The following is a 15,270-nucleotide window of genomic DNA, read 5'->3' on the forward strand; positions in this document are numbered from 1 at the left end:
GAAGATGCATCTTAAAAATTTCATATTAGAGTTTGTGTGTGTGCATGTGTGTGTTCTTTAAATTCACTGAATTCTTTTATCATGTTTATAATTGTTCTTTTGAGTTCCATGTCCTGCATTATCTCTAGGGGGTTCTCATTGTACTCTTCTAGAGGACTATTGGTATTTAGTGGGGGTATTTTATTTTGATTTTTCATGTTATTATTTTTCTCTGTGATTTTGACATGTGAATTTCTTTTGTAGTTTCTGATTCTTGTGTGAAACTCAGGCCTTCAAGTTTAGGTCTGCATCTTTTTGTGAAATTTATGTGTGTTTGTGGTTTACTTTTTGGGCATGAGAATCTGGTTCCTCTAAGTTTCCAGTTCTGTCTTTTGATGTTATATTGGAGTGGCCAGATTGCTTTTGTCTTCAGGAGTTCCCACAGAGGCCCAAGTCAGATGAGGATCAGATGCTCTCAGGGTTTCTCCTAAGGTCTGGATCCCTCCAGGAAAGATTTTGGCCTCAGGAATTTGGGGGCTGGACTGGCCTGGTACCTGGGCCCAGGAAAGATGCTGGTCTAGGGCAGCTGCTGGCTGTGCCACCCAGAGATGCAAAGGAAGATGGGGGCAGGAAATGGCCCCAAGGGCTCTTGGGGACTGTACTGAGGAGCTGGCTTGGTCTTGATGGATAGGATCAGGAAGAGGAAAAGTCAGCCCAAGCGTCCAGGAAAGAGGCCTGTGGGTCCAGGCCCAAGGAAGTAGAGGGAGGTGAGGGCTGGGCTAGGCTCAGAGTGCTCCTGGGGACCCGAGAAGGAACTGATTTGGTCTGGATGCCAAGGATCAGGAAGCAATGGTGGTTCCCCAGGTGTCTAGGGCACCAAGACAAGGGATGGGTCAGGAGGAGAGACCTACGTGGGAGTTGGGAGGGTCAATGAGGCTGGGGAATTCAAAGCCTGGAGGGTGCGATTGACTTACCCACAAATTATCAAGAACACAATAATCAGAAATTTGCAGACAGCAATGTAGACGAGAAAATAAAATCCTAGCCCAAATATAATATAAAGTTCTTCTAGTTCAGAGAAAGGAATCTAAAAAATAGCCTACTGTGTTGGCACAGCCCTGTGATCCCATTGAAGAGATTGAGGCAGGAAGTTTTATATTCAGAGGCAAAGTGGGATACATAGAACCTGTCTCATAAAAAGAAAGAAACAAAAAAGCATCCTAGAATTATACTCACCTGACAAATTATAGGTTATTATATAAGCCAGAAAACATGATTCTGAATGCATATGAAGATACACAGCATTCTGTAAATTCTCACAGTAAAATTCTTCCTGTGACCAATTTATCTAAGCGTGCATTAATATTTAAAACAAACTTAATCGAAAGATTTTACAGTTCACTTAGGGACGAAGAGATAGAAAGCAAGCAAAGAAAGATTAGAAGCCTGGGGGTTTGCCATCACTGATTCAATATGCCAGGAAGCAGATACCCTAAATGAGTTAGGATTATTGGATCTGCTTTCCTCCTTGAAGTAGGGGAATAATCCTATTGAATATAGCTTCTCCTCTGAGGCAGTTTTGGAAATGCTGATTCACTCTAAATCTTCCCTAGATACTTTTGGCAAATGAGCTGGAGATGATTTGATGAACATGAGCTTTAAGTTTTGTTTTAATGACCTTCGTGCAAACAGTATGACGGCTCCCATCGAAGAGTCCTGACATGGGCAATGGCATGTGTTTTCCGTAATACAAGTGGGAAGCAGCCAAGAAAGTGAGACAAAACTCAAAGAATACCAGAAATGATGAGAGAAGGTAGAAAGACCCTGAATATTGTTTGGAGACAGAAGAAGAAAAGGAAATTGTATTGCATAGAAAGTCAGACACTTGGAATAAGTGGTACCCCACAATATTTCTGATTGAAATTAGCTTTATAAGGAGATTATTATTAATTTAGTCTAGAAAACTGAATAGGAATCAGAGCAAAAATAACCTGTTGCCTGAGCTTCTCCTATGGTAGTCTTTTCTCAAAACAATAATTTCAAGTGTTGGCACACATCTGTAATCCTAGAATTCAAGAAGGCGAGGCAGAAGAATAGAGAATTCAAGGACAGCCTAGGCCTCACAGTCAGTTCCATGTTGATCTCAGCTTATAGGGAGACTCTATCTCAAAACAGCCCCGTCCCCCAAAATCAGTTCAATATAGTCATTATGCCAAAGAGGCATGTATTGGGATGACATATTGTCCTCCTACAGTCATTATGGTTTAGTATGGTCTGGTCTCCACATGAAAATTCAAATAAGAGATAAATACATAATCTAAGTTGTTAATAAAAGATCAAAGAGGAAGTGGTGCTGCAGGACACACTGCAAACTTGCTTGCAGTGGTAACTTCATGGAACTCAAAGATAATATAGCAGCAAAAACTTCTGATTAAATGTTGAACTGATTAACATCAGTTTATGATGTTTAATGATGTTAAAATGTTGAAATGTTGAAAAAATGTTAACATCAGTAATGAGGTTTAATGATGTTTAATGATGTTAAAATGTTGAAATGATGCCTGTGGTTTTTCTTTTATTAAAACTGGAGGTATTTGTAAGTAAACAATGAATTTGACTTACTAACTTAGCAGTTTTTTCTTTGTTCCTTAAGTTTGGGAAAATGAAATTTCAAAAATAACAATAGGAAAAGTAATAGAGAACTGATTTGTCTGCTTCTAGGGAGTATTTCTAGGGATACTTTCTAGGAATTTATTCCCTCCCTGACTCAACAGAAGCCAAAGCACTATTCTGGTCATTCAAATGGTAATGACTAAAGTGGGCATTACCACTAAAATCAATAGACTTTTAAAAATTAACAATTTGTGAGTCAGGGCCAGTTATTTAAAGCAGATTATCCTAATGATTTCTGTGCCACAGTCTGGATAATAATGTGTCTAAATGAATAAAGATCTAAGATTGCACAGGAAACCAATTACATTGAAACACAATGAAGTATTAAAATTTTTATAGTACAGTAATATGGGTAGTCTTTATCAGTGACTTAAATAACAAGGTCTAGAAGTAGGATTTGAGTAATTTTGAAATACTGTGTTGATCATAAAGGATTTTAAAGGATTATTATAAAATATGACAATACCTGAGATTTTTGTTAGTGATTAATTTATAAGTATTATATAGTAGCTTATTTTCTATGTTTATCATCAAAAGACCTGCTAATTTCAGCCAGAAGTTAATGAAAATTCATACATAATTTTTCTTTTCCATGTTTGGTATTTTAAAACCTTTTTTTTTGTTCTTTTGAGACAGTGTTTCCCTGTAACCCCAGCCGGCCTGGAACTTGTGCAGACCAGGCTGGCCTCAGTCTCACAGAGGTCTGCCTGCCTCTGACTCCCAAGTGCTGGGATTAAAGTTATGTGTCACTATGCATCTCTTGCCAATCTTTTCCTAGAGCTTTCCTTTGGCTTCTTTCATTATTTTGACCAAAATTTTAGCATATTCTGTAGCCTCCTTATTTTTCTTCATGTATTGTTTCTTCAGAGCAATACGTCAGCATTTGTGTTGCAGGACACACAGTGTAACAAGATGCTGAATCTTGAGTACTAGAGCTGAGCGTCTTACCTTCTTTGTTTAAGGGCTTTCTGACAACATATTGGCAGACATCTTCTTTAGAGAAACTGCTAGCTCTTTTGGGCCCAAACTGCTAAAGTACAGAGGTATCTGTCAGTACAGGAATATTTTTATTTTCTTTTTTTTACAATAACCAAGTTGAAAACATTCAGATTGGCATCCATGCTGTATCCCCAAACAGACTTGCACTTTCTCTCCGCTGTGCTCCTTGATCTATAACAAGAATATCCCTTAATCAACAGCAGGCATGCTCTGCCATGGGTCAAAACACTCTACTTTGTGGGACAGCCTTGTTTGTCATTTCCACCAATGATTTCACTCCACCCAGAGCCTCAGCAGTAACTTTTATGGCCCTGGGCTTCACAGAGAAAGTAGGAAGTTTGCATTCACTATCTACTTGAAGGAGTACCTGACAGCTGGTGGCTGGGAAGGAGATATTCAGGCTCATCTTGATGCCCCAGTCTTTATTTTCAATTATGTGTCTGTGCATGGGTATGCGCATATGAGTGCAGGTGTCGTTGGAGCCATGAGGTGAAAGATTGCCTGGAGTTGGAATTACAGGTGGTTGTGAGTCACACAATGTAGGTGCTGGGAACCAAACTTGAGTCCTCTGCAAGGGCAACAAATGCTCTTAACTATTGAGCCATCTCTTGTAGCAAAGCAAGACTATGAGAGCCTGTTTATGCTTAGATAACATGGCTCTGATACAGATTTCCAGCATGGGCTAAGGTTAGACATTCATGGGGCTATGAGAAACCACAGAATGGCTGACAATGGATGCCTGGGGACTCCAAATGTAAACAATGATGTGATCTGCTATATAATCAGTTTTGGCAAGAAGCCACCTTTGTGTGATTTCCTACGAAAAGTCCTTGGGATGAGGAGCACATGCACTATTGCCTAGTGTCTACCTGCCTAGGGGCCTGAGTGCCCTTACCTAGAAAAAATAAAGCATGCTGCATTTGCCAGCATCTCCACGAATGTTCTTTAATCTCCTAGATCCTCACAAACCTCTGTTCCTCGTCCCTGAACTCAGCCTCCACACCTCTCCAGCCCTGATTTTTTTTAAAATTTAAGATTTATTTCTATTTTTACCTTTTGTAGGATTTTTTTAAGGTGGGGTCTAGACCAAGGTACTCTCAAATTCAAGGGGATTCTCTTTCCTTAGCAATCTGAGTACAATATCATAAGCATGTGCTACCACCATATGCAGCTTATATATTTTTCTTTTCAACATAACAGTTCCTCCTGAATTCTGTTGACCTTAAGAGTAATCTATAGTCTAGAGATGTGGCTCAGTGACAGAGTATTTGCTAGGCATTTATAAGGCCCTGGGATAGATTCCCAGCAATCAATCAATAAATTAAAAAATGAAACGCTTCTTCTAAAAAATAAAAAAGTATAATAATAAAAAACCAAATTAATAAATATCAAATAAGCCTATGGTCTAATCTAAAAATTTGTGGTCTTACTATAACCTCTACTCCTTGCCCCTCCTCACACTTACAAACTGGGCTTGCTAGCATGTGCTGAGAAAATTCCCCGTATATAGCAAACTACATGCATGGAAATAGTAGTTATGCCTTTCTAGCCACCACCACCACCACCACCCTTCATCAAATCCTAGAAATGTGATCAGAAGGCGGGGAATGTAGCCCATTGATAGGGTGCTTTCATAGCATGCAGAAGGTCCTGAGTTCTAATCCAGTACAAAAAAACAAAACAAAGCCCACATGTGATTGGGAATGTGAGCAGGGCCTGGCAGCTCTGCTACTTGCATATCATCTCTGGGTTTTTTTCCACTATTTTTATTGAACTTTTGTGCATCTTATACAATCTGCACCTCCATAGCCCCCCACTAGATTTCATATATTCTTTCATATATGTTAAGGCCTATTGAGTCAAGTTTGTATATCCAGATGTCCCTTGGTGTGAGCTCATCCACTGGAGCGTGGCCAGCCTATCTAGTGTCACTTCCTTAAAGAAGACCAACTCTTTCTCACCCCGCAGTTATCAGCTACCAATAGTTCCTCAGCTAAGGTTGGGGCCTCCTTCTCATTTCCCCAGTTCTATGCTGGGATCTGTCTCATCTGAGTTTGGGTCTGTTTACTTTTTTATCTGGAAATCTCTCTTCTTGGTCTGTCTCTAATGTCCCTAAACCATATTTTAAAATTAGCATTTACTTCTCTGTAAGGAAAATTTTTCTTAAAATTTTATCTTGGGGAATCCTAGCACTCGGGAGGCAGCGGCAGGTGGATCTTGATGAATTCAAGGCCAGCCTGGTCTACATAGTGAGTTCCAGGCCAGCTGGAACTCAAAAACCAAAAAAAAAAAAAAAAAAAAAAGAATTTATCTTGGGGCTGGCTCCTTTGGCAGAGGATACAGGTTTGGTTCCCGGAGCCCATATCCCATATGGAGGCTAGCAACTGTCTGTAACTCCAGTTCCAGGGGATCTGATGCCCTCCTCTGACCCCGATGGGCATTGCATGTATGCATGCACTTACATACATGCACACAAAATACTCATACACATAAAATAAAATTATAAAATTATCTTAATATATACTAGATATAAATGAGGGACTTCTAAAAGCTTGGGTGCTCTATGTTTTTGACTAGAGCTGTTAGCTCAAAATTTTCATTCCAAACACGAAAGCAATGGAAAATAATGAGAAATAAATGTCAAAGAAAAAAAATCCTAAGCAAAAAGACCAGTAAGACAGTTCAGCAGATTAAGGTACTTACAACCAAATCTGACCAGCAGAGTTCCAGACATAGGACCCACATGGTAGAAGGAGAAAGCCAACTCCTATAAGATGTCCTTTGACTGACACATACACACTGTGGTATGCATGCATACATGGGCATGCATGCACACACACAATCAATAAATAAATATGAAAAATCCCTGGAAAAAGAATGAGAGCTGATTTCTGGTCATATTTATCTATCTAAACGGTCCTAAAGAACTTTTGTCTCCAGAGAAATGATCTTGCAGTTTCTCTTTCTCCAGATCAGCAAATTTAGAATTTGAGCAAGCTTATATACTTTAAACCCAACCTTATTTTGGAAAAAAAAAATCTTTTGAAGACAGGGTCTTGCTATGTAGCACAAACTGGTCTTAAACTCTCAGTCTTCCTAGCAGCCTCTCCTGTGCCTGGGATTACAGGACTAGTTTACCTTTGGCATATTTTTCAGGACCTCATTCAAAAGTATAATATATAAAGTGGATATAGCTTCAAAGTCTCACTCATCAATTGCCACAGTAGGTGTTACTGATATAGTTGCCTACCTGTGATATGGAACAAATACCCGAGATTTGTTTTGAGACAGGGTCTTACTGTGTAGCCTAGGGTAGCTTGGAACTCTCGGCAATCCTCCTGTATCAGCATATTGAGTGATGGTATTACAAGCCATCATACCTGGTGTACTACTTCACATTTCAGAATAGATGAATATGTAAATGGTATGGGCTGGGTTGACCAGAGATGGTGAAGCTTCCAGGGACAAGCAACTGCTTGGCCTGAGTGGGTATAGAGAAAATGGTGTTGAAGAATCCCAGCTGAGAGTTGAAGCTGTGGAACATGGTAGAACTTGTAGAAAAAGGGAGGTGCCAAAGGGCATGACCTCAGTTTAGTAGCAGGTAGGGCTGGCAGCAAGAAGATGTTGATAGTTATGGAATAAATATCCAACCTTTCTCTCCTGCTTTTCAGTTCCTTGCTTACCCTCACTCCTAGTACTCAAATCAAACAGATTTAAAGTCAGGGACAGCCAAGTGATGTAACCCAAGGAGATCAGAACATGGCAGAGAAGGATGGAAAACCAGTGGGAAGGAGGGAGAAATGGAGGACAGCACATGCCCTGAGCCCTTTTGAATAGCATTTATTTTTAAAAGGTTGAGAAAATTAAAGACAGTTACCTGTTTTATAGTTCAAGCCTTCGTAAGAGGATGCTTTTAAGGAAGATCCTGTGGTGCCTAAAGTTACATATCGATCAAATTGTGTGGATAACTGTTGTTTACCTCACCATTTTCTTTGTCTTCCTGGTCCCAGTCAGTATGAATGCCTGGAGCTGCAATCTCTTAAGTAAAGCTGATTTGAACTTAATTGCTTATCTGCTCAAGGAAAGCACTGCCTGGTTTAAAAAAAATCCTTGTTTTTCAAATTGTGTTTTGATATATTGAAAGTTCAAGGGATGATTTAAAGAAGAGCCTGGACTTAAAATTGCCTAGAGCCACATGATTCAGAGGATTCTCTAACTCTAACTCTTGTCTGTTTAGGTGAAGAAAAGAGTAAACACGTTTATAAATGTCAGACATAGTCCCTCTAGGGGCTATTGATGCAGACAGCCAGGGCCAGCATTTAAAAAATTATCCAAAGGGCTTGATTCAATATCATTGCTGACTGTGAGTCTGGGAAAGAATTGATGTTAATGTGCTTGGAAAGCCTTACCTCCCTTCAATACTCTGCCCCTGCACATAAGTACTTCTTTTAAAGGGGCAGTTGCTCTTGGGGTTTGAGGCTAGAAACTCAGTCTTGAAGCATGGAGCAGTTGGGACACCAGATCTCTCATTTCACTACTATATATTTAGTGCTTCATTCTAAATTCAGGTTATTTGTCATTTGTTAAGGAATTCATCCCTGCACATTTATGCTGTTTGTATCTGAGAGATGTTTCTGAGTATTTCATTTGATTCACATATATTATATCTCAGTGGGACTTATATAGTAGGATGTACTTCAAAGTGTTATTCTTATTGTTTTCTGTTTTCTTCAGCCTAGTCTTTAGTGTAACAGATGCACTAAGGCCCAATTTCACTCCTGCAGGCTAACCTGAAGATCAAATACAAGCACATAAAGAAACATTCAAAGAAACTTCTGGGGCTGGATAAATAGCTCAGTTGATAAAGTACTTGCCATGTACATGTGAGGATCTGTGTTTGATTTGCAGGACTCACATAAAAAGCCAAGCATAATGGTGTATACATCTTATAATCCCAATGCTAGAGAAGGGGAGGCAGGCTCACTGGCCAACCAGATTAGCTGAATCAGCAAGCCTGACTCCAGTGAGAGTCCCTGCCTCAAAAAACAATGTTGATGTCTCCTACGGAACAACATTTAGGTTGAACTGGAGCTTCCACACACAACATGCAAGTGCACCTGCACACATGTGTACCCACATGCATACAAACACAAAACACGAACTGTTGCACACACACACACACACACACACACACACACACACTACACACCCCCAAAAGGTATTTCTAACTTACGTGTCCAATGAAGATTCTCAGCAACATATATTCAGATTTTTCTTCTCCTAGGGATTAGATAAGACAGAATAGGCAAAGTGGAAAAAAATGACAAAGTATACTCTAAGGAAACAACAGAAGAATGAAGGGAATGAACTTTTCCTGTCACAATAGCCAAATAGATGAATGTGCTCAATAGCCTTAGTGTCAACTTGACACACCTGGGTTGAGGGAGCCTCAATTGGGGAATTGCCTCCATTGGAGTGGCCTGTGGCCATGTCTGTGGAGCATCTTCTTGATTATTGAGTGATGTGGGAGGGCCCAGCGCACTGTGGGTGATGCCACCCCTGAGCAGGTGGGCCTATCTTGTAAAAGAAAGCAGTCTGAGCACGATCAGGGGAGCAAGCCAGTAAGCAGCGCTCCTCTATGAACTGTGCTCCAGCTCCTGCCTCCAGGTTCCTGCCCTGAATTCCTACCTTAGGCTCCCTCAGTGATGAATTGTGACCCAATCTGGAAGATGTAAGCTGAATAAACCTTTCCTCCCCAAATCGGTATTGGTCAGAGTGTTTTGTCACAGCAATGAAGAAACAAACTAGAACAATGACTAAAAGCAACTTTGAATACAGGCTTTCCTTCCCTTACCCCTGGCAACTTATAACCTATGAAACATTCATTTTCCACTCATATTTGACTAGGGCTGGGTGTGTGTTTTGGTGGTAGAGTCCTTGCTGAGCATATGTGAGGCTCTGGATTCCATCTCCAGCATCAGAAATGTATGCATGTATGCATAAATGTCATATATACACAACATTTTTAGTTTAATGGATTTATCTATGTAGTTATTTATTTACTTATTTATAGAGACAGGGTCTTACTCTGCATCCCACAATGCCCTAGAACTCACTATGTAACCAAGGCTGGCTTCAAACTCATGGTGATCCTCCTGCCTCTACCTCCTGAGTGCTGAGATGCTGGGATTCTGAGTGTGAGATATCATACTCAGTTTGCACTAGACACTTGAAAATCTCCTCCACCTCCTCCATCACCATCCTTGACCAAGAGGTGAAGATGGAATACAGAACAGGAGAACTTCAGTCCTTAGTGAGGTAGAACTGGGCAGAAACTGTTGGAATTATTCTTGAACAGGACAATACTACACATCCATTTATTGTTTCACAGTGATTTAAGGAAGTATATTAGCTAGGTATGGTGGTACATTACTATAATCCCAGCACTCAGGAATCTGGGATTGGAGAACCCTGAATTCAAGGCCAGTTTTGAACTCTCTCTTTCTCAAAACATACACACACGAACTTTATCAGTAGGGCTATGTTCAACTACTTGTGACTGAAAAGTTGAAATAAAAATAACTTAAGCAAAATGAAATGTATCATTCATGTAAAAGAAACTTACAAAAACATAAATTTGAATCTCCCGCCTCCTTAGCTCTCTTAGTCTCAGCCAGCAATAGCATCTGGAATTCTACCCTTCCTGTCCACATTCCAGTCAGCAGAGAGGAGGAAGGAAAGAAGAAGAGACAATTTGTTTGTTTAAGAAAACTTCAATACTTACACATGATAGGAAATGTCATGTCTAATTTCTAATCATGTGTAATGACCAGAATTTAGTCATATTCAGCTTCGGTGCAGGGAGGGAAATGACAGTGTACTCTGAGAAATGAAAAGCCAGAGTTCTATTTCTTTCCTTCTTTCTTTCAGTTGGGTCTTATTATGTAGCCCAAGCTAGCTTTCAAATCTTGATCTTCCTATCTCAGTCTCTCAAGTGCTGAGATTAAAGTTATATGCCACACCACCCTCCTAAGAGGGCACCTCTGTTTTTATTTTTTAACTTTTATTTTATTTTTATTTATTTATGTGTGTGTGTGTGTGTGTGTGTGTGTGTGTGTGTGTGTATGAATGTGTACGTGTATGTGCAGGTTCCCAGAAGAGGAAGACAGCTACCCTAAGATTGGAGTTACAGGTGGTTGTGAGCCACCTGATGTGGGTGCTGGGAACAGAACTCAGGTCCTCTGAAAGAGCACCAAGTGCTTTTAACTGCTAAGCCATCTGTGTAGCCCCCTAGAGGGCACCTCTTAAATAAAGTTCTTATGACCTACCTATATCAAGGGAGAGTGGGGCAAAGGGAAGGTCATAGTGGCCTTTAAAAATTTTTTGATTATTTTTTAAATTTTATGTATATGATCGTTTTGCCTGCATGTATGTAAGTGCACCTGTGTCATGCAAAGCCCATGGAGGCTTGAAGAGGACATTGGATGCCCTGGAACTGGAGTTACTAACTGTTGTTAGTCTCCATGTGGATGCTGGGAACTTAACACGGGTCCTCTGCAAGAGCAGCCAGTGCTCTTAACCACTGAGCCAACTCTCCTGCCCCGTAGTAGCCTTTTTGCTTTCTCGAATAAAATGCTAAGGTGCATATGTTGGAGTAGGGTGTTCTGAATGTCATTGTCTTTTTTTGTTTTTCTTTTCCTCATCCTTTCTCTTTCCTTCCCTCCCTCCCTTCCCTCCCTCCCTTCCTTTTTCTCTTTTCCTTTTTCTTTATCTGTGGTATTAGGAATTAAATATAGAGCTTCACACATGCTAAGCAAATGCTTTACTACTGAGGTATGTTCTCAGGCCTTTGACGTTTTATTTTGAGAGAGTATAATTTGCCCAGGCTTGTCTCAAACTCACTCTGTAGTCTAGAAAGACCTTGAACTGGCAATCTTCCTACCCCAGTCTCCCTAGTAGTTGAGAGGCCTATGCCACCAGGCCCTACTTAATATTTTTTTATTCTTGGTATGTAGCCAAAGCTTACCTGGAACTCTCCATTTGCTTGCCTCAGCTTCTGAGTGTGTATTAATCAGGGTTCTCTAAAGAAACAGAACTGTTAGAATGAATATATACATACGTGTGTGTGTGTGTGTGTGTGTGTGTGTATTTATATATTTATCACCTTAGCTCACAGGATAGAGTCCAAGTAGTCCAACAATGGCTGCACCACACTGGAGAGGCTGAGAATCTGTAGTCGCTCAGTCCATAAGTCTGGATGTCTCAGTAGTCCCAATCTAGCACTGAAGGTCTGATAAATTCCAAAAGATAGGCTAGTCTTCAGTCTACAGTAAACAAGATGAACTCACCAGCAAGAGAGAATGCAAGTGGCAAAAAACAAGCACTTTCTTCTGCCATGGCTTTTTATACAGGCTGAAATCAGAAGGTAACACCCACATTTAGGGTGACACCCAGGACTAGCCATCACAGAGTGAATAGTAGTTTGCACTATATACTCTCCAGACTGATTATTGGTCGCTATTCTGATATTTCATTAGATTGCCAGTAACTTCCTGTTGTGAGATAGCATTCTTAAGCTTTCAGACCCATATTTTTTCCTCAGTATGCCCTCAATTATGTTCAGAAAGTGAGGTAAAGTTTTTTTTTTTCTTTTTGCTTGTATGAATCATCTATTTTCCTTACCATCATAGTTAACAACGTATCTTGGTAAACAATTTTTTACTCAAAATACTTTTTTCTTCTGAACTGTTTTCCCAAACACTTGATGCAGAAAAACCTCAAACCTGCAGAACAGTAAAGAACACTCTGTTCAGTACCAATATGAATCACATAGATTCAATAATTGATACATCTAATAAATACATATTTATATAGTTGCATTTTAATTTTTTCAAAGATTATTTGAAAATAAGTTGAAGCACTAATGATATTTCACCTCAAAGACCTTCAACCTTCATCTCCTAAGAACAAGAGCATTCTCCTCTCTTCCAATTATAGTCCCATTGCCGCAGCTAGGAAACCTAACACCAGTCATCAATATCACCTAATATATAGTTCATTTTAAAAGTTCCTCAATGCTCAAAATACCCACAGTTTTCAATTCAAACAGAATGCAATCGAGTTTCTTTGGCAACATCCTTTTTCTTTTTAACATTATTATTTATTTCTTTTTGTGGTGATAGAGTAGGACCTCTCTACTCTACCACAGACCTATATGCCTAGCCTTGTTTTCTTGAGACAGAGTCCCACTATATAGTCCAGCCCGGCTGGAACTTACTATACAGCCCAATCCACCTTGAACTCAAGATCCTCATGTTCTAGCTTCCTATTGAGGTTTTGTTTGTCATCTCATGATGATTAAAATTTACTTTTTTGGTAAGTACACTGTAAGTAAGATTGTGTACTTAACTGCATCACATAAAAAGACATGTTACAGTAAATTAGTGATGACTAGAGATCCAAAGTTCAATATGACTGCCAGGTCTCTAATTTATAAAACAAATATTTTTTTCTATACAGTTAATAAAAGTCTTTGGCATTCAAAAGCTGGAAAGATGGCTCAACAGTTAGGCGCACCAGCTGCTCTTACACAGGACTCAGGTTTGGTTCCCAGCACACAAATGGCAGCTAACAACCATCTGTAACTCCAGTTCCAGGGGATCTGATGTCCTCTTCTAGCCTCTTTGGACACTGCACACATGTGGTGAACACATATATGTGCAGGCAAAATATTCATACACATAAATTAAAATATTAATTTTTCTAAGGACACTGACATTTTATTTTCAGTGCATTACATTCTATCTTTACAATTTTTTTATATTTTTTTTAATTAGAGGAAGCATTTCATTACAACAGCATTAACTTATTCAATAACATTTTTCTGAGCTAGGGTACATCTCTTTCAAAATTGGCTGTACATTTCTAGGTTTACAGATGAATTATTACCCTTATATAATCTTTTACTCATTATAAACTCTATAAGACATAAAATTAAATGAGGTTCCAACGTTTAAAAAAGATCTCCACTTCGTTGTCAAAACACACAGTTTCGTACAGAAAAATTCATTTCAAGGCAATTGACATTGAGATGTTTTCACCTCCATTTCTAATCTCTATATACATGACTATCACTGATCACAGTCGCCCACCTTCTGAGCTCCTCGGCATCTGAGCATGAATACAAACTCGTCAGATAGACAGCCTTCCTCTCCCACTAGAGCCTCCATACTCTGCCATCCCTGCCACTGTCCACTGTGCTGTCAGCACCCCCATCCATTCCCCCTTATCTGCCCTTCTGGTAAATCTAGTCAGCCAGAGGTCCCTGTTCCAGGAGGATCAGCTGTTCCTCATCTATGCAATCCATTGTCAGTATTCCTTTGGATAGAGTTGGGGTCTGCTGTTCATTTTTCCTGTAGTATGTTGTGTTACTGTCTGGAAGAGGCTTTATCTATCCTGGCCAACACCTCGACTGAAGGTATCGCCTGTCTGGCTTTGCTATTTGTCAAGTAAATATTATTTATATATCTATGCTCTTATGAAATTATATTGGCCCCTTTAATCTTTGGTTATACTTCCCTTTTGGGTGTTTAAGGACATACAATTGGACCAGATAAACTGATTTGTTTTTACTCTTGAGGTCGTTTGAGGATCTGTTCCTCAGGGGTACCATGGATTTGGGAGGAGCCCCTGGCTCCTTTCTTTTACCAGTTCCATCTATGTGAAGATAAGTCAAAGGTCCTGCTCGACCATTGTTGGCTTCTCTTGGAAGCATGGAGGAAATGATTCCTCCGTGTTGACCCTCCTCTTTAGAGACTGGACACCGGTTCAAGTCCGTCTGGTGGGGTCTCCTTGGCCTCCTTGATTAGGAAGTCAGATGACCCACCACCATTACAGGACGTTTTGCGAGATGCTCATAGTCCCTGGGAACTAATCGACCTGGGAGGGCAAGGAGCAAAAAGTGTCCTTTGTATCCCTCTGACCCAATTAATATAGATCTCAAGGTATGTCTGTTAAACATCCAAGAAGGTTAGTTCCACCATTCTGGCATTTTTAATTACTGTGTGTCTTGCAGATAAATCTTGGGTAATGACCAGTTGGTCTCAAATAAACCTTATCTAGAGATATATTTCTTGATCTGTTATGTATAATTTGTCAGTAGATTGTAGGAATAATATGGTTCCCTCTGGTTTTCGTGACTAGCTAGGCATTGTTTCTCTCTTGTATCGTCTCCCCACTCTATCATGGTTTTCCCACTTAAGGTGCCTGCACTTCCCCCCCTTTCTTCCTTACTAATACCCTTGCTCCTATAATCCTACCTCTGTTGAGCTTCTTCTTTCTCCTTATCCCCTAGGTTCCTCATCTGCCCTTCCCTCCCCCCTCCCTTAAACTAATCCAATTTTTATCGATATCTCCCTTATTAAGGCCTGTTACCTACTATTCTTCTCCTTCAGGTTATTTCTTTTCCTTTACCTCACTGTTTCCTTACCCTTGTCCTGGTTCCTGCAGTTATGTCTGTTTGCATAATTATTTATCAGAGTCTGATCCTAGGATCCACATATGAGGGAGAACATATGTCAATTATATTTCTGAGTCTGTGTTACTTCACTTAGTATAACA

At 39.9% G+C, this 15,270-nt stretch overlaps 1 pseudogene; it reads right to left on the minus strand.

The window, feature by feature from the left end:
• Positions 1-3,366: 3,366 nt before the first annotated feature.
• On the minus strand, positions 3,367-4,057 carry LOC103742167 (annotated as a pseudogene).
• Between the last annotated feature and the right edge of the window lie 11,213 nt (positions 4,058-15,270).

Source organism: Nannospalax galili, unplaced genomic scaffold (assembly GCF_000622305.1).
Source record: "Nannospalax galili isolate Female #2095 unplaced genomic scaffold, S.galili_v1.0 scaffold270, whole genome shotgun sequence".
Lineage (NCBI taxonomy): Eukaryota > Metazoa > Chordata > Mammalia > Rodentia > Spalacidae > Nannospalax > Nannospalax galili.